This window comes from Artibeus jamaicensis, unplaced genomic scaffold, assembly GCF_021234435.1.
Source record: "Artibeus jamaicensis isolate MK-2021 breed Jamaican fruit bat unplaced genomic scaffold, CSHL_Jam_final contig_475, whole genome shotgun sequence".
NCBI lineage: Eukaryota > Metazoa > Chordata > Mammalia > Chiroptera > Phyllostomidae > Artibeus > Artibeus jamaicensis.
Window position 1 is genome coordinate 6,823,939 of NW_026521852.1, and position 17,785 is coordinate 6,841,723.

At 37.7% G+C, this 17,785-nt stretch overlaps 1 non-coding gene across 1 annotated transcript; it reads right to left on the reverse strand.

Moving 5' to 3' along the window:
• Positions 1 to 12,834: 12,834 nt before the first annotated feature.
• On the reverse strand, positions 12,835 to 12,941 carry LOC119064515 (U6 spliceosomal RNA). Its single transcript, XR_005085419.1, has one exon. It is a non-coding gene; the product is annotated as a U6 spliceosomal RNA (small nuclear RNA).
• Positions 12,942 to 17,785: the final 4,844 nt, after the last annotated feature.

A 17,785-nucleotide genomic window follows, 5' to 3' on the forward strand; every position in this document is an offset into this window, starting at 1 on the left:
TATTTTTGAGTTTTTTCCTTGAGGTCAGTTTCTAGTTTCAAGTCATTGTGATCCACAAAGGTGCTTGATATGATTTTAATTTTCTTGAATTAGTTAAGGCTTGTTTTGTGTCCTACCATGTGATGTATCTTTAAAGATGATTCACATGCATTTGAAAAGAATGTATATTTTGCTTCTTTGGGATTAAATGTTCTGTAAATATCAATTAAGTTAATTTGATCTAGAGGATCATTCAGTTGCACAATATTCTTGTTGATTCTTTGTTTGGAAGATCTAGCCATTGTTGACAGTTGGGTGTTAAAATTACCTTTAATGACTATATTGCTGTCAATCTCCCTCTTAAAGCCCTCCAAGATTTTCCTTATATATTTACATTTTCCTATGTTAGACACGTATATATTTACCAGGGTTATATCCTCTTGTTGGACCACTCCCCTAAGTATTATGTAGTGACGCTCTTTGTCTCTTGTTATAGAATTTATTTTGAAGTCTATTTTGTCTGATATAAATATTGCCACCCCAACCTTTTTTCATGTCCATTTGCTTAGAATATTTTTTCCAGCCCTTCACTTTGATCCTGTATGGATCTTTCATTCTGAGGTGGGTCTCTATGTAGACTGACATACATGTGGGTCAGGTTTTCTAATCCATTCAGCTACCCTATGCCTTTTAATTGCAGCATTGAATCCATTTTTTGCCCTTTGTACCTGTGTTCCTCTCTCTTTATCTTTCTATATCTTATTCCTCTTATAGCGGTCCCTGTAGTGTGTCATGCAGTACTGATTTGGTGGGAATTTACTCTTTAACTTTTTTTTTTTGGTCTGAGAAACTCTTCTTTTTGCCTTCCATTTTAAATGAGAGCCTTGCTGGATAGAGTAGTCATAGTTAAGAACTTTGATTTTCATTACTTGGAATATTTCTTGCCCTTCTCTTCTGACTTGTAGTGTTTCTGTTGAGAAATAAGCTAATAGCTTTATCAGAGTTCCCTTATATGTTGTTTCTCCCTTGTTTCCTTAAGATGATCTCTTTTTATATTTTAGTAATATAAATATATATTATAATATATAACATAATATACATTTATATTTATAAATATATGGTATTTATATACACACATATATTAATATATAGTAAGCATCCATATATTATATATTATATATTTATAACTATATTCACACAATATATACATATAACATATTATATATAATGACATGTAATATAATATATAATGTATCTACATAATATAATATATTGTATACCATACAAAATATAAACAAAGAGGTAATATATTATATATAGTATGTGACATGTTGTATATTATATTATATTTATATCATACAAATGTATATAATATATATCATATATTACCTTTTGTTTATATTTTGCCATTTAAGCTGTGATATGTCTTGGAGTGGACCTCTTTGGGTTCACCTTGATTGAAATCCTCTGTGCTTCCTGAATTTGTACAGCTTTTTTCCCCTCACTAAGTTAGGACAGTTTTATGTCATTATTTATTCAAGCAGATTTTCTATTCCTTGCTCTTCTTCTTCTGCTTTTGATAATTTTATAATGCAAATCTTATTTTTCATGTTGTCCTGAAGCTCCCTTGTAATGTACTCTTTCTTTTTGAATCTTTTTTCATTGTTTTGGTGATGGGTGTTTTTTTCTACCTTGTCTTCCAACAGGCTGATTCAATCCTCTTCTTCATCTAACTTGCTTTTAATTTCTTCTAGTTTATTCTTCATTTCATATATTGTATTCTTCACTTCCCTCTGGTTCTTATTCATAGTTTCTGTGTCTTTTTTTTATGCTGATGTAGTTCACACTTATTTCCTTGCAGATCTTATACAGTTCCCTATAGTTCTCACTGAGTTCCTTCAGCATCCTTCTAACAATTACTTTGAAAACTCTATCTGAAAAATTGTTTATATCAGTTTCATTTGGCCTTTTTTTCTGGGGATTTCTCATTTCCTTTGGATTGGGGGTTATTTCTATCAGCCATTTTAGGTGGCTTTTTGTTTGTTTCTTTGTATTATATTGATTTTCTTTGACTCTGTTTTCATGGGGTTGTTCTGTGACCTTCTGTGGTAGAAGTCCTGTGGGACTCTATGGAGCTGCCTTCTTAATCTCCTGTGCTAGATGCTCTAGAGATGTCCTTTATGCAGTTTATATGAGCTCTGCTATTGTAATTGGGATTTTTTTGTTGTTAGCCCATTCATCAGTGGGTTCTCCCCTCCCCTGGCTGACTAAGAGTTGCAACCACCACCAAGTCTTCTATGCTGTTGTACAGGTGCTGGCTAAATAAGACAGAACAAGCTAGAAAAGAAACCACAGCAGCAAAAAATACCACCCAACACTGACAGCAATATCATTAACAAATGAGCAAAGAGTAATAAAGATAGAAAGAGAATTTAAAAAATAGAAAGGAAAAAAGAATTTAAGTAAAAGAAAGATAAATGATTTTGAGAGTGTAGAGGGAGGAGAGATAATAAGTAGAGATTAGAAACCAGGAGAAGAAAGGGGAAAAATAAAATTTAAAACATAAGTAAAAGAGGGAAGAAAGAAGGCAAAGTAAAGTAAGTAAAAGAAAGAGTACATAGTGAGGTTTGGAACAAAATGGAAGAAAAAAAAACAGCACAACATCAATGACAAATGAGCAAAAATTAATAAAGATGGCAAAAGAATGAGAATATTATAAGAAAGAGAAAAGATAATATGCACTGCCTACAGGAAACAAAAATGATTTTGAGAATATAGAAGGAGGAGAAATAATACAAGTAAAATATAGATATCATGCTAAGAAATGGAAAAGATAAAATTTCAAACAAAAATAAGAAAAGACAGGAGGAACACAAAATGGAGTATGATCGAAAGAGTTAACTAAAATATTTAATAATTAAAGTGTTCAAATTGGAATAAAATCAAAGAAAAACCACAACTGCCATGATATCAGTGACAAACAAGTAAATATTAATAAAGGTGGAAAGAGAGCGAGCTTTTAACAGAGGGAAAAAGCATGTGAGGTGACTAAAGGAAATAAAAGTGATTTTGAGAGGATATAGAGAGGAAAATACTGATTAAAGAATAGAACAAAGGCATAGGAAGGGAGAAAATAAAATTTAAAATGAGAATAAGAAGGGGAAGGACATAGGCAAAATGAAGTTAGGCAAAAGAAGAGTAAAATGTGAAATTTAAAATTAAAATTAATAGAAAGTAAAATAATAGTAATAAAATACAAGATAAAGAGAACATGTTAAAAAGCCATGTGAAAAAAAAAAAGGTAACACAAATAATGAAAAAGAACACGGTGGAATCATCTCAGCAGAGTCTGGTGTTTGTCTTCTCCTTCTAGACCTGACTCTGGTAATGTCATATGGTGTCCTCTTATAGCTCTAGTCAACCTGTTTGAGGCTGTCTTCTTCATGATTGGCTGCAGCTGGCCTGGTCCTCACTACTCTGCCCTGTTGGCTTCTTTTCAGCACAAGGCACAAGTGTGTCATCCAACATCCAGCAGCACTGCAGGTATCACCTCCGCCTTCCTCTAGAGAAAGCTTCTGGCATGATTGGGAGGGTAGGATTCCTGGATCTCCCCTAAGAAGTGCTGTTCAGTGTTCAGGAAAGATTGTGGGTGTGTTCCTCCACCCCTGCACCACACATCTTGGTCTGACCAAGATTTTTCCAGTAATGTATAGTATCAAATATCTGTTTCATGTGAGGGGCCAATCTGTGTAAGAGGGTCTCTCTTTCATGCTTGGTGCTGATGGTAGCTCTTTGTAAGAGGTGAGGCTGGGAGGAGCCCTGAATTCTTCTTGTTGCACCACTTTCTTCACTGTCAGCCTAGCTGGTATCAGTGAAAATGGTCTAAGGAACCACTACATCTTGTTGCAGCTGAGAAAAATTCAGAAAGAGCCCCCTTGGTGTCTCCCATTCTTTCCCCTGTGGATATGTACCCAGCAATGGGTTCTGAGCCTGGCCTGACTGTTCTTCAGAACTTCCTTTTGGATGTAGTGCTTGCAATCCTGTAGGAGGGGGTGCTGGACACTCTCTTCCCTTCCCAGAAGCTTTTACTCTACGAGCGAGGGTAGGGGAATCTGTCTGACAGAAAAGAATCTCAGGTGCTCAACTATGGGGGCAACTCTGCCTGCAAAGTCCCCCTGTCCACCATGGATTAAAGTAAAACTACCAAGACATGATCTATGTGGGGAGGAATGATGGACAATCCCTCAAGGGAGAAGGGCCAAGAGCCCCTTCCTCAAGGGGCTTTTATTGGGTTCATTTGCACAAAAATACAGGTAAGAATCAAACAATGGATAGCATTCAAAGAACTATGAGGTCCTATTCTTAGTCAGGGTCAGATAGCTAAAGAGCCATAAAACTTTGAGGAACAAATTTCTTGCTTGGACCCTTATCATTTAAATGAGAGCATTCTGAACAAAGCAGGTTTCACAGGATTTTACATATTCTTTCTTATGCCTGATCACCTCTAGCCAGCAAAAAGCTGCACCGCTTTCTCCATCAGAGGTTTTTAGGCTTAAGTGGATTAGATCCAGGAAACACTTCTCCCAGACTGAAATGGGAACTGGGGCTATGTCAGAATAGCCGGAGGGTAAGGGTCCATCACTCCCTCTTTGTTGCAGCCATCCCCCCAGTCTTTCTTCGATGGTCTCCCAAACTATCTTGTCTGGCTTAGGTTGCCCCTCCTCTGAGGGGTCATACCAGTCTCTGACTAACCAGCCAAACACTGGGGGCTAGGGAGAAGCAGTTGCAGTGCTTGCTGTGAGAGACAAGCTTTGTCTTCTTAGTGGCTCTCATTCTGGAGGTCACTCACTCAACCTTATCCATGGGGGGCAGTTACAACTCCCGAAACCAGGCAGAGTGGTTCCCAACACTCAACTGTTGCAGGCATAACTCGCATCCCACTGCCCTTGAAGGAGACTGTCTCAAATTGCCCATTTTGTGTAGTCCCCAGCTTGCTAGCCTAGCCAGGAGGGGTCCTAGCAATCCCTTCATTGTGCCACTTTATTAATCCCCTGCCCAGGTGAGTTCAGTGGGAATGTACTGCATTTTCAATCTGGTCTTTTCAGCTCTCCTTTTAAAACATCTCTATGTGGCACCCACACTGCAGTACTGTCACTGTCTGGTTCTCTGTGCACACAACCTCTCCAGAAAGCAAAAAGTCTCTCTTGGTCATGACTGGCTTTAGCCTGCCGATGCCTCCAACTGATCTAGGTGTGGTCCCTGATCATTTTACAAGATAAGAGTCCCTCTCTGGCACTCTCTCAGTTGGTGTTGCAGCTATCGACATGCTGCTAGCTGTGTTTATGTATCCTGCGTCTCCCAGACTCCATTTATCCACCCAGGCCACTCCAGATTAGAGTTGTGGTGGGAGAGGGTCCCTGTGCAGGACTAGGGCCCTCTGCTGTGGTAGTGGAGAGAGCTGCAAAAATTTCTGCCTGGTCTCCTAGCTGCTGCATACACCACACATAGTATATTTCCCCTTCAGTTTAAAAAATCTCCTTACCAGATGGTGCAGAGCTACTTCTGTATTCCTTGGCTTCAAAACTTCATATTAGCTAAGATTCTGTTGATTATTCAGGTTACTTGTTGGAAGACCAGCTGAAAATCCAAGTTGGGGTCAAGAACAAGTGGACTCAGCTTCCACCTACTCAGTCACCATCTTCCACCTCTCACTATGCCTAATTTAAAATTAAACTTTATTATAGATGTGGCTGTACAGGAAAAACAGGACATATATAGTTTGGGTATTATCCTTGGTTTCAGATACACATTGGGGACCTTAAAATGTATCCCTCACGGATGAGGGGAGCTAGTGTACATACTGGAGGAACTTAACTGATGAAAACAGGTAGAGCAAATGTGAAACATGGTTGTCACAGAACACCTTTCACAGGAGATAACATTTGAGTGAAGAATAATTGAAGAAAGCAAGGTCAATATCTAGAGTATGGGTATTCTAAACAGAAAAACAAGAATAGAAACTGTGAAGTGGACACAAGCTTGGTGGCTTTGAGGGAAAGCACAACTGTCAAGTGGTTGGAATGGAGTGAGCAATGGAGTGAGTTAGGTTCAGAGATTAACATGGTCATATCATAAAGGACAATGTTCTCAATGCTATCGCATCCAAATGTGCATTGTATAAATCCAACATTTTCTCACATTTTTCGTATCCTGCAATGAAATTCATAGGTAATATAACCACTTTATATACATAATTAAAATATAAAAGATTTTTGTTGTAATGAGGCAAATACCATCTAATCTCTCCTTTATGTGGAACCTAATTAAAACAAACAAGCAAACAAAATATAACCAGAAAGTAAATAAAAAATTTAAAAATAATATGGATTTAAAAACATAGTATGGACTTTAATATGTAAATTCCATGTTAAATGCAGTCTTGTGCCAGTATGAAGACTTTTAGTGCAACCGATTATATTTATAGTCATAGTTATACTAATGCAAGCATATTACATTGCTGATAAATATCACAAGGCAAGTATTCACCATCAAGGGACAAAAAAAATGAGGTTCATGACTAAATCCCCAAACCCACAACCTATAAGAAACTAGCCTGATGCTTGCAACCTGAAGAAGTTTATTTGAAAGAATTGTTTGTAAACAAAAGAAACCCATGTAACTGTACAGCCACTTTTATATTTTACTTTATTTATTTCTAGGTATTATATTGGCTTATATATTTAATTTTGGCTTATATTCAATTTTCCAAACTTCTGAATATTTCTTGATAAATTTATGATCAAATGAATTCTTCTCACAAAATATTGTGTATTTTGCATTCCTGGATATTTGAAGAAGTTTTAAAACATGCAGAGAACTCTCTACATGTATATGTAAAAATGAGTTAAATTATAGGCTCAGATGCCAAGAACTACATTTTTACTAGATCATTCAAAAGAGATACAAAACATGGGTCAAGTCTTTGTGTAAGGTGCATGTGCACATTGCAGGATCCCAGCTACCTGTCCTCTCTTCAACAAATTGTGGTCCTCAGTCATTGTGAAAATAAAAACTACTTTACCAACATTTCAAACCACTTTCTAAGGGCAATACCAGACTTACTGGCAAGCTATGACATAAGGCTTTAAGGTCAGTCTTCCTATGTGTTTATGAAAACAATTGGTGAGTTTGAGCAGAGGAATGTGATTTATGTGTTAAAAGGCTAATTATAGCTGTTGGTATAGAATAGATTGGGTTAGGTGTGGGAGCATATTTGCAGGTTTGATGGATGCAACATGCAGAGAGTGTTACTGTGGTTCCCAAATGGTGGTGATTCTGGTACCACTGGAAGGGGAAGGTTTTGTAGCAGTGCACACCTACAAAAGTGATTTATCATCTCTGAGGTTTGGCCTAATATGGATCACTTAAATTTGTCTGGGAAGTAGTGCTTATTATTTGTTGTCAAAACTGTTTATTTTGTTTGTATTTAAAAGCTATAACAAATGAAAGTTATTTCTCCAAACATAGTTTTAGTGTTTATGTCTTTAGTAGTTCCTATAAATTATGATGGACCAGAATGTCTTTAACTTCTCTGGGTTCTCCTTGGAACTTGGATCTTTTGCTTCTGTAATGGTAATGTTCTGTGATGGTTCTGTTGAGAGAACAAATGGTGTGACATGTAATATAATATAGAAGCTGAAAACATGAGCTTAGCGAGTAAAACAAACAAACAAACAAACAAACAAACAAAAAACCCAGCTGCGTGAAATGACATAGACCTGAGTCTGAATCTGAGGCCTTGCTATTTACTTATTGTACTTCTGGGCACACACTTGGTCTCTTAAGTCTTGATTTCATTATCTAGACTATAAACCAATATAATACCTAGAAATAAATAAGGTAAAACATAAAAGTGGCTGTACAGTTACATGGGTTTCTTTGTTTACAAACAATTCTTTCAAATAAACTTCTTCAGGTTGCAAGCACCAAGCTAATTTCTTATAGGTTGTGGGTTTGGGGATTTAGTCATGAACCTAATTTTTTTGTTCCTTAAAAGTTCTTGGACAAAGTGCAGTGATAAGGGAAGTAAGAAATTCATGTGTCTTTGACAGTAGTTACCTTCTAAGAGAACTTTCTCACCCTTGTGATAATAGTGGGAGACCTGAATTTCTCCCTGGGGCTATGAGTGGAGAAATTTTGTAGTAATCCTTAGTCCAGACCTGGGAACAAGGTTCCACAGGCATTGTGGGGAAAGTCACATGAAAACTCTTCTTCAAGGAGCAATGCAGGGCTTTAAAGTCAAGGATAAGAGCAAGTGTATGTATCTAGAGAAGGTAAGTATGTGTCTCATGAGACAGAATTATACCAGAGACAAATTTCTGGGAAGCTGGGAGAAAGGAGAGCATTAGCTGCTGTGTTTCTAGTCGTGGCCCTTTCTGGTCATCTTTCATGCTGTGAACCCAGCTCATACATTTTTCTGTATCTACAGGCCACTTAAAAAAATCTTCACCCAAGGATATGTTTATTGATTGTAGAGAGAGAGGAAGAGAGAAAGAAACATTGATTTCTTTCCACACATGCCCTAACCAGGGAACAAAATTGCAAACTTTTGGTGTACAAGATGACGCTTCAACCAACTAAGCCACCTGGATAGAGCCAGACCATTTTTTGAGGCAGGAAGTAGTGCCATTCAAAGTAACAGAACCAATTATGGTTTAATTTAGAACCAATTAATTTGGAACCAATTATGTTTATTTTCAATATGATCCTTTTTCCTTTCTAATTATGTACAAACTTCTAACAATGCTTTTAAATGTGTGTACTTAAGTATGCCTCTAAGAGGAGGAAAGTGATTGCATACCACTAGATGTCAAGAAGCAGAGCCCAAAGTAGACTTTGCCAAGTACAACATTTCTTTGAAGTCTTATATTTTATATTATATTCTAGTAAATATTTGGATTCTACTTTATTGTACCTGCATTTTTTAAAGTATAAAAATAATAATCTGGTCCCTTATCTTATAGTAAAAGTGGTGCCTGACATACCTTAATACATTAATATTAAAAACAAGTTTACAATCCATGAGAATCCACTCGGAGATAAAGGGGAGATAGTCCAGAGACAGATTAAGTAGGTAGAAACCTGACAGGGAATAAACATTAATGTATTTATTCAACAAATATTTATTTAGTACCTACTGTGTGTATTGGAATACAGTGATGAGAAAAAGCAAACAGAAATTATCACACAGATGTATGTAAAATTGCAATAGTGAATTAGGGAGGGACCTATGGGGCAAAAAAAGTTTATGGTATGGAGTTGACCTCTTCAGAGAGGCCAAGGAAACCTTCTTCCAGGAAATGTCTCTTGACTTGAGTTTGAAAAATCAGTGGGAAATAAAGGGACAAAGAATAAAAGAGCTTTCCAGACAGGAATAGGGAGCACAAAAAGGTCTTGCATTGAGAGGGAGAACAAAAGACTAAAAAGTAAGTGCAATTTGACTACAGAGACTGAGGCAGAAGTTGGGGAGAAATGAATTTTGAGATAGAGGCAAGAGGCTGACTCCATATAGTTCTGTAGTAAATGGAGGGGGTTTTGTCCTTACCAAAGAAGGGGTAACCGTTGGAGAGTTTTATACCAGAGAATAACACAATTAGATTTGCAGTTTAGAAAGCTTCATCTAGCTGGTGCTAAGAAATAAAGAGGAAAAATGCCAGGACAGAGCTGAAACTGAAACAGCAGTTACTATCAGTAGTTGTGAAAAGCAATGTTAACTTGGGTTAGAGGAATGATGATAGTGGCGGTGTTGGTAATGGTCAAGAGAAAAGATGGATTTTATTTTTGAATATATTTTATTGATTATTACAGTTGCCCATTTTCTCCTCTTTATTCCTCTATACCCTAAAAGCCCCCTCCCACCCACATTCCCCCAGCTTATTTCATGTCCATGAGTAGTTCGTATAAGTTTTTTGGCTTTTCCATTTACCATACAATTCTTAACCTTCCCCTGGCTATTTTATACCTATAATTTATGCTTCTTATTCTCTGTACCTTTTCACTCTCCCCCATCCCACTCCCCACTGATAACTTTCCTTTGAGCTTCATTTCTGTGATTCTGTTTCTGTTCTAATTGGTTGCTTAGTTTATTTTTATTTTTGTTATTTTAGGTTCAGTTGTTGATAGTTGTTAGTTTGGTTTTTTTTAATATATTTTATTGATATGCCATTACACTAGTCCTATTCCCCCCTTCATTCCCATCGACTCTGAACACCCCACCTGCACCATTCCCCTCTTTTGTTTATGTCCACGTATCACAAGTTCTTTAGATTCTATATTTCCCATACTATTCTTGCCCTCCCCACTGTCTATTTTCTACCTACTGTCTATGCTACTTATTCTCTATACCTTCTCCTCCCTTCTCTTCCTCCCACTATCCTGTTGCTAACCCTTTATGTGATCTCCATTTCTATGGCTCTGCTCCTGATCTAGCAGTCCTCTTCATTTGCTTTTGTTTTAGGTGTGTTTGTTAATAACTGTGAGTTTGTTGTCCTTCCACTGTTCATAGTTTTTATCTTCTTTTTCTTAGATAAGTCCCTTTAGCATTTCATATAATAAGGGCTTGATGATGATGAACTCCTTGAATTTGACCTTATCTGAGAAGCACTTTATCTGCCCTTCTATTCTAAATGAAAGCTTTGCTGGGTAGAGCAATCTTGGATGTAGGTCTTTGGATTTCATGACTTGGAATACCTCTTTCCAGCCCCTTCTTGCCTGTAAGGTCTCTTTTGAGAAATCAGCTGACAGTCTGATGGGAATTCCTTTGTAGGTGACTGCCCTCTTATCTCTTGCTGCTTCTAGGATTTTCTCCTTCATTTTTATCTTGGCTAATATTTCATTTGCCAGATTGGGGAAGTTTTTCTTTATTATTTGTTCAAATAAGTGTTCTACTTGTGGCTGTTCCTCTTCCCCTTCTGATACCCCTATAATCTGGATGTTGGAATGTTTAATGCTGGACAACCTCCAGGTGTTCTGGAGGTTCCTAAGCCTCTCCTCATTTTTTTGAATTCTTGTTTCTTCATTCTTTTCTGTTTGGTCATTTTTTCTTCCTTCTGGTCCACTCTCTTGATTTGAGTCCCAGTTTCCTTTCCATCACTATTGGTTTCCTGTGCATTTCCCTTCATTTCATTTAGTTTAGCCTTCATTTGTTCCTCTAATTTGTGAATAAAATGAACCAGTTCTGTGAGCATCCTGATCACCAGTGTTTTGAACTGTGCATTGGAAAGTTTGACTATCTCTTGGTCACTTAGAATTATTGGTTTTGTGGCTTTGAGCTGTTCTTGAGTCATAATGTTTTGGTCTATTTGCACCTGTCATGTATGAGGGGCGGAGCCTTAGATGTTCACTAAGGCAGAGCAATCCAGGTTGCTGAGTTGTGACATGTATGTGGGGACAGGATCAGAGAGGGACAATGGCATTTGTTCCACTCTCTCTCAAATTTTCGTTTCCTCTGCCACTTCCCACAAGCAAATTCGGCCCTTCTGGTGCTGGTTCCTGGGTGTGTGGGCTTGTGTACCCTTCAGGACCCTGTGAATCTCTCCAAACTTTCCTGGCACCTCAATCCCAAAAGTCTTTCCAATTTGTGCTTTCCGGCTCTAATTCCTGTCTCTGGTGCCCTAGCCTATGTGGTCTGTCTCACTGTTCACTCTTTCACCTGGTTTATCTGTGCGCAAATGCGTGACCACAGTCAGCCAGCTGCCCTGTGCCCTCACTGGATAGGCCTGTTGCCACCCTGTGCCTTGTATCCACCAACTGCTGCTTGCACTCCTGGGTTGGTCCACCAATCTTTCCTGCCTGACCCCGCTCTGCCACTGACTCTGCCCCTCTTACCAGTCTGGCTGAATGCTTCATTGTTGACAGACTTCCATACAGTTCAATTTTCTGTGTTTTGCCTGCATTTTTGTTACTAAAACTTTGTTGTCTTTAAACTTGGTTGTGCAAGGAGGCATGGTGTTTCCACCTAAGCCTCCATCTTGGCCGGAAATCAGTTGTTAGTTTGTTGTCATTTTATTGTTTGTATTTTTAATCATCTTCAATTTCTTAGATAAGTCACTTTAACATTTAATATAATAAGGTCTTGGTGGTGATGGCCTCCTTTAACTTGATCTTCTCTGGGAAGCACATTATCTGCCCTCCCACTCTAAGTGATAGCTTTGCTGGATAGAGTGATCTTGGATATAGGTCCTTGGCTTTCATGACTTGGAATACTTTTTTTCCAGCCTCTTCTTGCCTGCAAGGTTTCTTTTGAGAAATCAGCTGATAGTCTTATTGGAACTCCTTTGTAGGTAACTGTCTCATTTTTTCTTGCTGCTCTTAAGATTTTATCCTTATCTTTAATCTTGGGTCATGTAATTATGATGTACCTTGGTGTGTGCTTCCTTGGGTCCAACTTCTTTGGGACTCTCTGAGATTTCTGGACTTCCTGGAAGTCTATTTTCTTTGCCATATTAGGGAAGTTCTCCTTCATGATTTTTCAAATAAGTTTTTCGTTTCTTGCACTTCCTCTTCTTTTTTAAAAATTTATTTATTTAATTGTAGTTCAAGTACAATTTTCTGTCTTTTACTCCCATCCCAGCCCTCCCCCCCAGTGCTCCCCACCTCCCTCCCATTTACACCCCCCTTAGTTTTTGTCTATGCGTCCTTTATACTAGTTTCTGTAAATCCTTCTCCTTCACCCCTGAAAATCTCTCTCCTTTTCCCTCTGGTCACTGTCATCCTGTTCTCTATTTGAGTGTCTTTGGTTATATTTTGCTTGCTTATTAGTTTTGTTATTTAGGTTCCCATTAAAGGTGAGATCATAAAAATATGGAAAGCTTCACAAATTTGTGTTTCAGCCTTGCGCAGAGGCCATGCTAATCTTCTCTGTATTGTTCTAATTTTAGTGTATGTGCTGCTGAAGTGAGCACTTCCTCTTCTCTTTCTGGCACCCTTATGATTCATATGTTGGAATGTTTCAAGTTATCCCACAGGTTCCTAAGCCTCTCCTCATGTTTTTAAATTATTGTTTTTTCATTCTGTTCTGGTTGAATGTTTATTTTTCCTTCTGGTCCAAACCATTGATTTGAGTCCCAGTTTCCTTCTCATCAATGTTGCTTCCGTGTACATTTTCCTTCATTTCACTTTGCATGGCCTTCACTTTTTCCTCTATTTTGTGACCATACTCAATCATTTCTGTGTGTATCCTGGTTACCAGATTTTGAACTCCGTATCTGATATGTCAGCTATCTCTTCACGACTTAGTTGTATTTTTGGAGCTTTGATCTGTTCTTACATTTGGACTATACTGTTTTGCCTCTGTGTACCTGTAACATTGTAAGGGATGGAGCCTTTCATATTCAGCAGTGTGGGGAAAACCCACATTGCTATGTTGTGGCACTGTATGTGGGAGAGAGGTCCAAGAAGGAACCATACCACTTGCTCGGCTCTCGGCTGGCTTTCAGTCACTTCCCCTGCTACCCACAAGTAAGTTGCATACTTCTGGTGCCTATTCCCGTGTGGGTGGGTTTGTGTATGTTATAGTGCCCTGTGGATCTCGTGAACAAATTGCTTATGAAGCTGGGAGTTTCTTCCACCTCCACAACCCCCAGGTTTACTGTCAGAGGTTTTCAGGCTTTATTTTTCTGTACTGGAGCACTGTGTTGCATAGTCTGTCTTGCTCCCCAGTTGTTCCTCCTGGTTTATCCACATGCAAATGGGGGACTCTCTGGTCCACCAGTGGCCACCTCACCTACTCTGGTTCTTTAGCTGCCACCTTGCTACTAATTCTTTCCACCCTGGCTGCCTGTTTCTGCCCTCCTTCCAGTCTGGGTGGATGTTTCTTCTTTAACTCCTTGGTTGTCAGACTTCCATACAGTTTGATTTTCTGTAAGTTCCAGTTAATTTTTGTTTTTAAATCTGTTGTTCTTTCTTTGGTTGTGCAAGGAAGGGAAGTGTATCTACCTACACCCCCATCTTGGCCAGAAGTCCAGAATATGGGTTCTGAAGATATGAGCTACAATGTGCAGGATTTGGTGATGGACTAGAAATGGTAAAAAGAGGAATGTTTTCAAAGATGGCACCATGAGTTCTGACTTCCATACCATTGACCAAGATAGGAATCATTGGAAGGAGATCGAGTTTGAGGGATAAAATAGTGGAGTTAGTTTTGAGCTTAAAATATGGGGTACTCTTGAGATATCTCAAAGAAGATACCAAGTATATATGAAGTTGAGAGCTGTGTTTGATCTAGGGAGTACCTGTACGTTGGTGAAATTTAAGCCAAAAGTATGAACGAGATTGCCTAGGAAAAAGCGTAGAGTAAGAAGAAAAGTTAAAAAAGAAACTTAGAGGAACTCTAATATTTGATAGCAGAGTAGAGAGGGAGTTGGGAAAGCAGTGGTCAAGGGGTAGGAGGAAAATCAGAATATTATCACTTTCAAAGACAATGGAGGGAACTTGGTTAGAAATCATATGCTACTGAGAAGTCAAGAATAATTATAACTAAAAATATCCAATAGATTAAGTTAAAAAAATTAGTGGTGGAAAATCGTCCCAATTTCTATTTAGTATCAGCCCAAGAAACCAGACTGGAGCAAACTGCAGAGGGTTTTGGAAGTTGGGAAACTGAGAAATGCCAACAGGCCACCATTAGAAATTTTACTGAGAAGGCATGAGGAGAAGGTGTTGATCTAGAAGCCATGATGAGGCAAACGAGACTTTTTTCTTAGTTAGAACCTTTTAATTATGAAAACTTTAAACACAAATAAAATTAGAATAGTTTTACAAAACCACATAATTCATTTCCAACAACGATAAACTCATTATCAAACTTATAAACATTAGCTATTTTATTTTATGTTAGTAATTGAAGCTCAAGTTTATTTGAAAGCTATTGGGAAGGAAGTCACTGAGGAGAGTGTGAGAAAATAGGCATAAATGATAGCAAATTTTCTGAGAAGGTGAGAGTACTGGTGAAGGGATTAACTTTAGGAAACTGGAGAGCCAGCTCCTTTATTGTGTTAATAAGAAAAGCAGATGAGATGGTAAGATGTGTGCAGATGTAAATTTTCATGTTTAACATCTTGAAGATAAGAACATTTAATCACTGGCTAAGGTATTTCTTCTTTTTCCTCCTTCTCCTCTTCTCCTTCTTCATGCCATCTTCAAAGAACAACTAAGTTAAAGAGAGTTTGGGGTGTTTGAAAACGACATAGAAAGTGAAATTAACCTTGGCTGGTGTAGTTCAGTGGGTTGAGCATGGGCCTGTCCAATCAAACTTCTCACCAGTTCAATTCCCAGTCAGGGCATATGCCTAGTTGCAGGCCAGATGCCCAACAGGGGGCGTATGAGATGCGACCATACATTGATGTTTCTCTCCCTCTCTTTCTCCCTTCAATCCCCTCTCTCAATAAATAAATAAAACTTTAAAAAAACAAAGAAAGTGAGATTAGTTGTGGAGAGAATGATGATATAGCAAAAAATGTGGAATATTTACTAGACAGTGTTAAAGACCCATTTGGAGAAGATGGGCTGGCTCTGAGAAACATCCAATTCATTCATTCATTCATTCATATATATATATATATATATATATGTATGTATATATGTGTGTGTGCGTGTGTGTGTGTGTATATATATATATATGAAACAGTGGTTGCCTAATAAAATAACCTTCATAATAATGAAGGTTGCCTTCATAATAACTTGAAACAACATAATGGTGGTGTTGTCCCTCTATTCCCTAATGGAGGAATGTGTCTATGTACATGTATATATGTGTTTTACAGAGGGCATAGATTCCACAATATCTTAAGTGAGATCAGAAAAAAAAATATGTATATATATATATATGTATCAATGGGGAGGTGATTTTAATGCTTAAAATGCAGGTGCATCTAAAAGCGCATTGTCACTTGTGTTTCACATTAATTGGTTCAGCATGCCACCTGCTGGAAAGCATGTTTAGCATCCTCAGCCAAATTTTTCTGATGCAAAATCTAAAACCAATGTTTCCTAAAAAGTCAGTGTTATTTTTAAAGTATTTTTATTGATTATGCTATTACAGTTTTCCCATTTTCTCCCTTTATCCCCCTGCACCCTGTCCCCAACACTCCAGCATCACCCCCCCTTAGTTCATGTCCATGAGTTGTACATATAAGTTCTTTGAGTCATCTGTTTCCTATGCCAATTTTAATCTCTCCCCATCTATTTTATGCTTACTAATTATGCTTCTTGTTCCCTGTACATTTTCCCCCCATTCCTCCCTTCCTCCTCCCCACTGAAATCCCTCCATGTGATGATCATGAAAAATCAGTGTTCTTACATTCAGCATTTCCCCCCTGATTTGAGTTTCATTTTTAAATATCTTTTACTTCATTTGTGTATTAAAGCAGAAACATTAAAATGTTTTTTAACTTGGTTAATGATCACATTCACCCCATTTCAATGCATTTGTTTTTTAACATCATCCATCATCTATACATGAAGAAAAGAAATAAAATATCAGAATTATTTGTAATGGCATGAATAAGTCATCCTAGCAATTTCAGATGAGTTCTCTGCTGGAGGAAGTACAGAGAATGTTATGGAATATCTGGAAGCTAGACAGTTGTGAAGGTCCTCTCAGAAGAAGTGTTATTAAGCTACAAAAACAGAGGGGGGGGGACAAAAAGACTTTAGGCAGGCTATGGAATGAAAGCCAGATGCTGAGAGCCAGACTGTGGAGGTACTGTAAAATCTTTCGAAAGAATTTAGATTTCATTCTAAGAACAATTACTAAATTACCAGCCAATATAATTTGTTAATATGTGTATGTATATAGGGATGGGGGATTGAAGGGAGGTGGTGGTGACCACACTCAGATACATATTTTAGAAACATCATTCTAGCTGAAATTTGGAGAATGGTGGGGGAAGTCAGATTGAACATTAATTTAATGTATGTGTGATGTGGCATTGGATTATTTTGTACTGACAAAGAAAGAGTGAATTATTCTGAGAGATATTTAAGATGCTGATTGTAGAAGAGTTGGTGAAAATTGGTTGTAAGGGGTCAGTAAAAGAGAAAAAGTCCAAGATAGACTCTTAGTTTTTTGCCCTGAGCAAATAGATGAATGGAAGCACCATTTAATGAAACATGGTATACTGTAAAAGTAGATTTTCAAAATGACCAGGGAAAAATAGTTATTTTCCCTTCAGACATGTTGAATTTGAGATGTTTAAAGTATATAGGTACATATGTCTAGTAAGCAGTTAGATAATATGAGCTGGGTACTCTGAGGAGAAATCTGGGCCAGAGATACAAATTAGGAATGATCAGTCTGTTAAGAGTAAATTGATGTTCTGTGTGTGGCTGATATCTCATAGAATGTAGAGTGAGAGAAAAAAAAAAGAATGACTATGAGGGAGCCCTAAGGAACCCATCAATTAAGAATTTGTTAGAGGAGGTAGAAGCCAGCAAATAAGACTTCTCAGGAAGGCTGGAAGGAAATCAAAAAGGCTACAGACAAAGCCAGTGAAAATAAACTTTTCCAACAGGAAGGGTATGTGCAACAATGTTAATTGTTGCTGGTAGGTGTAATGTTTTTTTCAGCATTTAATAGTATGTGGCCTTGTCAAGTGAAGTTCCAACAGAGTTGATTTTAGTAAATAGGGGTGAAAAAGAGGAGGCAGTGAATACATAATATTATTTGTTGTGAAATGGACTTTAGGTATGGCATGGGAGCTGGAAAGAGGTCTGATTAAGGGAATAATGTTTTATTTTGTTTTTTTTT